Source organism: Somniosus microcephalus, unplaced genomic scaffold (assembly GCF_052327205.1).
Source record: "Somniosus microcephalus isolate GS21.2 unplaced genomic scaffold, FLI_Smic_1.0 unresolved_chr1, whole genome shotgun sequence".
Classification (NCBI taxonomy): Eukaryota; Metazoa; Chordata; class Chondrichthyes; order Squaliformes; family Somniosidae; genus Somniosus; species Somniosus microcephalus.
The window spans coordinates 55,408,254-55,414,034 of NW_028225179.1; the positions used below are offsets into that span (position 1 = coordinate 55,408,254).

At 46.9% G+C, this 5,781-nt stretch overlaps 1 pseudogene; it reads right to left on the reverse strand.

Annotated features, from left to right (window-relative positions):
* Positions 1-527: 527 nt before the first annotated feature.
* LOC147095254 (uncharacterized) lies at positions 528-2,938 on the reverse strand (annotated as a pseudogene).
* Positions 2,939-5,781: the final 2,843 nt, after the last annotated feature.

The window sequence follows — 5,781 nt, forward strand, 5'->3', positions numbered from 1 at the left end:
AACCACCGGACTTCTCGTTTTACACTCTAAATGCTCCTACCTTTATACAGGAGTCAAAACAGTTGGGCAATTGATTACATAATCACAGTGATACCCCGTGATATCTATAACGGGGGGCTATTCTAAGCAATGTGCAACAGGGCTAAAACTTCTTGGGACTTTTGACCGCGAGACATGATAAGCAGAAGTAAAACAATTTACCAGACTGTCTGTCCTTGCAAGATAACCACAAAAGTACAATAACAAAAATGCAGCTGGCACTACCTCATCCCAGAGTACGTGCGAGCTCAAGGCCCAGTGTTAGCCAGTTTTAATGTCAAGTATCCCGACAGTCTTTGCAAGAGTCTTTGCTCCAAAATTATCTTGAACAATCCCTCCTTTTGATCCTGAATCACACCTGACTTCAGATGATCACCCACGGTGGAGATGTATCTTTGGATGCAGCCTTTCAAACAGCTGTCACGCTGGTGGTGTTCTGCATGTACACATGTCCATGTGGCTCTTCGGCCACCCGTGCTTTTAGGTGCCTAGGTGCTCAGACCCCAGGATCTTAGTTCCTGTGCTTCGGAGTCTTCTTCCTCTTCTTCATCTTCGGGGGTTCCCATCAGATATTCTTCTTCGGTGATTATGCTGGCAATAGGTATTACTCGAGCCATCATGACTTTAAAGCAGATATTAAAACATCCGAGTATCAAGCAACAAGTAATTATTATTACAACAAGAATAATGAGTCCATGCATTAAATAGGATCCCCAGGTTCCTCCTAGTAGCCAGTCAAGCCAGCTACTCCCCCTTTTGGGGCCTTGTCTGAATTCGTCAAGCTGTTTGTGTATCTCATCAATGGCTTCCGTGATATTGTAAGACTCATCCTTTACATGGGTTATACATTTATCCCCCACAATTGTACATACTCCCCCTTTTTGGGCCAATTGATAGTCTACTGCATAACGGGTTTGCTGCGTGTACAATCTTAATTCAGCCAGCTCCCAGTTGATGGCGTCTAATCCCTTCGATGTGCTGTTTCCCAAAATGGTTAATCCACAGATAATATAGTTCCTATTTTTGGCACTAATTACCCCCGCATTTTCCCCCAAAGATAGATCCCTAATGAACCCGTAGCTGAGTGATGATCCCAGCGTAACAGGATCCTCCCAATCAGCACAGAACTCCTAACCGATGGCCCGTGTTAATATCTTTCTCCGGATATGCCCCTTTTGGGGGCATGGAACAGTGAGTGGTCCTATAGTTCCTACTGCAAAGAGGATCGGGAGGGTTGGTGTTGCTGTCCTGAAGGTGCTGTTGAGGAGGAACATGAATCCCTTCCTAGCCCTATAAAATTTTACGTTGGTGTTGCTAACACTCGTGAACTGCTTGTACCACCAATTGCTCGGTTCCGTTGATTCTGAGCCCGATCCTACCAATTGGTAAGCATCAAACGGGTATGTCCATGTTTCTGAGCTAACATGGGTCCCATTGCACTGACCACAGATAAATTGCCTTCCCGCGGTGACGTTTAGGCATCTCTGTTCGTTACAGGTACTGATTAATTGGCCGTTCTGTACTTGACAGTACTGACGGGCACACTGCGTCTGAACGCAGGTGGCGTGTTCGGGGACCAGGGCGTATGCGCATCCCCATCCCTTCCCCGTAAAACATAGGGGATAATCTTCCTTATTTGAACACTTGATCCCATTCTTTCCCTGCCTCCCCCTACAAACGGGATTTGTGGAGTTTATTAGTTCTACACATCTTCCCTGGATGCTCCTTTTATATCCGCCCGTCTGTCCTTCACAGGGCTGGTCTGAGGTGTCGACGGTATATAGTTGGAGGGGGTTCTAACCCGGGGTGGCCACAAACAGGGCCTCTACTGACTGGGCTATTGGGTAACACACGGTTCGGTTACCATGTAAGTGCATGTGGGTTTTGAAAAACAAGTTATCTTCTAGGCCCGTCACTGTCTTAACCGTAACAATGCATGTTATCGCAACTAAACATATTACGGTCTCCATCTTCATCCTTTATCAAATACTGTTGTTCCGGTGTTATTTTAATCTTTTGTTGGCCTTTTCGATAACACTCTTGTATTAACACGTTTAAGTAGAAGCACACAAGCACAAATGATGCAATAAGCCACAAAACAAACGCCCACACAGGCAAACAGATCAACGAATCATACATTTATCAGCCGATGTTGACCTGTAAAATAGTACAAGGGTCTATCATTAGTAATTTTCTACGCACACCCTCCTTTTGTTCATTGTATCCCACTAGGCTCACCCTTTTTGGGTTCGCCTGAGTCTGGTCTTTTCCCATAAACTTTTAGTTGAGTCCAGTGTTTCCATACCCCCTTTCCCCTTATGTCCAGACAGGCACAGGTGTCTCCACTAATTATGACTTCATAAGGCCCGCTCCATTTTGGAGCGAAACCTGGTTGTGCAGGCAAAACCTTTACCATAACCTTTGTTCCCGCAGTGGGTACCGCGGGGAGTGTATTGAGCCTTAGCTCCTCATCTCGCTCCTTTTGGTGGCCTCGAACTTCTTTACGCATCTCCTTTAACTGAGTGCTTAGTTCCAACATGTATCGTCTTAATTTATCTTTTAATGGGCCTACATCAACCCCACCTGTTATGATGCCTTTGGGTAATTGCATCGCTCGTCCCGTCATTAATTCATAAGGGGTTAGGCCAGTTGTTCGGTTCCTGGTGGCTCGGAGTTTCATCAAAATAATGGGTAATACTTCGACCCAAGTTTTTCCCGATTCCTGCATTGCCTTGGCTAATGCATTCTTAAGGGTCCGGTTCATTCGTTCTACCATTCCCGAACTCTGGGGATGGTAGGGGATATGGAATTTCTGTTTAATTCCCATCAGTTGGCATATGGTTTTTGCCACGCTTCCAGTGAAGTGGGTTCCTTGATCAGAATCTATCTGTAGAGGCATTCCCCACCGCGGGATTACCTCCTCAGCCAGAATCCTTGCAACCGTCAGTGCAGTACAATTTCGTGTTGGGAAGGCCTCTACCCACCGAGTAAATTGGTCGATGATTACCAGACAATACGTTTTACCACAAGATGGGGGTAGAGGTCCTGTGAAATCAATTTGGAGATGTTCCCATGGGCCCCGAGGTCTGGGTTGGTGTCCCAATTTAATTTAATATATCTGCCCGGGTTGTACTGTGCGCACGTAAGACATCGTTGGCAATATTTCGCAATATCCCTCCCCATACCGTTCCACCACCACTCCTCACCTGTGGTCTGTGCCATCGCTTCTCTTCCTGAGTGAAACATCCCATGGTGGAGTTCTAGGAGGGTTTTCTGAATACACTCGGGGGCCATTACTTTATCGTTCCGGCGCCATACCTTGTCGTGCCCTTGGATGGCTCCTTGCCCTTCCCAGGTACGTGTCTCAGCGTCTGTTGTGTCCTCATGTAATTCTGCGATACTTATCTCGTTTCCTGGACTATCTACGCTAGCTACTGGTGCGTCACTAACTTCTTCCTGTTCCAGAGCTGCCTGCACGGCTCTGTCTGCTGCTTGGTTGCCTTTTTTCTTAGCCTGTACTTCCTCCTGTTCCAGGGCTGCCTGCGCAGCTCTGTCTGCTGCGTGGTTTCCCTTATTATTTGCCCAGTCTGGACTGCTTCTGTCTGGCTCCCTCTGGTGTGCTTTAATTTTTTATTACTGCTACCTGCTGGGGCTTATTACTGGCTTCCAGGAGGGCTTCAATTCTTTCCTGATGTTTTATGGGGTTACCCCCGGTGGATATAAATCCCCTTCTGCCCCATGCGGTCATGTAATCGTGGACTACTCCGAACGCATATCGGCTGTCCATATATATGTTTACAATTTTATTCTCGGACTCTTCTAACGCCACTGTTAATGCTACTTGTTCGGCCACTTGTGCTGACAGGCCTCCCTCGAACCTCCCTGATCGCACGGTTTTCATTTGGCTATTTACCACTGCCCATCCCGTACGGGGCTGTCCGTCTATGTACTTCCGGGATCCATCTATGTAAAGTGTTTCTTCAGCCTCTGCTAGTGGGGTGTCCTTTATCTTACCTCCGTCCAGGTCAGTGTCTATGTCTCCACAATTGTGGGAGACCCCTGTTCCTAGTACTCCTTCTGCCGGGTTTTCTCCTGTATTCCTGACAACGGTCACTGCTTTAGTTGGAGGGAGGGGGACGGCCTCCCATTTTGCTCATCTCAAATGTGAGACTGATCTTAATTTTCCAGTGTTTAGCATCTCTACCAGGGTATGCTTTGTGTGGAGGATGACGTCTCTTGTCATCACAACGGGCTCACTAATCTTTACGGCTCAGGCGGCACAATCTAAGGCGGCTATACAACGTGAGAGCCCCGATACTACTGGCACTTCTGCGGTTGAGTAGTATGCCACGGGTCTACGTTTATCTCCGTGCTCCTGGGTTACTATGGCGGTATAGAATCCGTCCCCATTATCGCAATGTATGTGGAAGGGCTTGCACATATCCGGCAATCCCAGTCCTGGGGCGGATATTAATTCCTTTTTGAGTTGGGTATAGGCTTGTTCCTGCTCAGGACCCCACTCTATGAGTTCCAGGGCAGGCTTGCCTCCCTTCACCAATCGTTGTATGGGTTCTGCTGTTTTAGCGAATCCCGGAATAAAGTTTTGGCTGTAATTAAAGAGTCCCAGAACCTTTCTTACTCCCCTCACTGTTACAGGTCTCGGCATTCCTTGTACTGCCTTTTTCCTATCTACGGGCATTTCCTTCATTCCCTGTGAAATGAGGTGTCCTAGATACAGGACCTGCGATTTCATGATCTGGGCCTTTTTGGGGCTAACCTTCAGTCCCGCTTCCTTTAATGCCTTCAGGACAGCATAAAGAGCTTCCCTATGTCCTTCCACTGTGTCGGACGCTATAAGTATATCGTCCACATACTGGAGGGTGGTGCTCCCTGTTGGGAGTCCCACTCCCTTAAGGATGTTGCTCATAGCCCGGTGAAAGATAGTTGGGCTGTTGTGAAACCCTTGTGGGAGCCGGGTCCACGTATATTGTTTATCTCCTACGGTAAACGCAAATTTCTCCTGGGATTCTGGGTCTAAGGGTAAGGCCCAAAATCCATTAGCAATGTCTAAGACTGTAAAGATTTTATGCTCGGGGGCTAACCCGTTTAATATTGTCGAGGGACTAGCGACTATCGGATGTAGTTTTGGGGTTACTTTGTTTAGGCCTGTATAATCTATAGTAAGTCTAAAACTGCCATCTGGCTTTCCTACTGGCCACGTTGGGGAAATAATGGTGCTGGTCGTTTCTCTGAGTATACCTTGTTCCACTAATCCCATAACAATATCAACCACCACCTTTTTTGCTTCCAGTTTTATAGGGTACTGGCGGTGCGGCTTGTGTTCTGGTCCAGGTACTACGATAGGATCAATATTGACCCTACCTGTGTCTAGCTTGGTTTCAGCCCAGACCCCGGGTATGGATGCGCAGAGGTCTCCATACCCGTTCGTGTCTAATTGCCAGTCTTGCTTTATTATTGTGGCTATCCCAATTTTGCCGGTATTATTAGTGAGGCAGCCGACGTCAGCAGTCCTGCCATTTATATTTGGCCATGTTAACTTTCCCTTTCCACAGTCTATTAACACTTTGTATTCCTTCATTAAATCATTCCCCATTATTGTACCTTCATTATTTTTACATACATAGAATCTCATGGGGATGTAGAGTTTATCTATTTCGACTAATTGTGTAGTACTTAAAAAGGCGGGTGTCCTTTCCCCGCCAATCCCGGTCACATGTATCA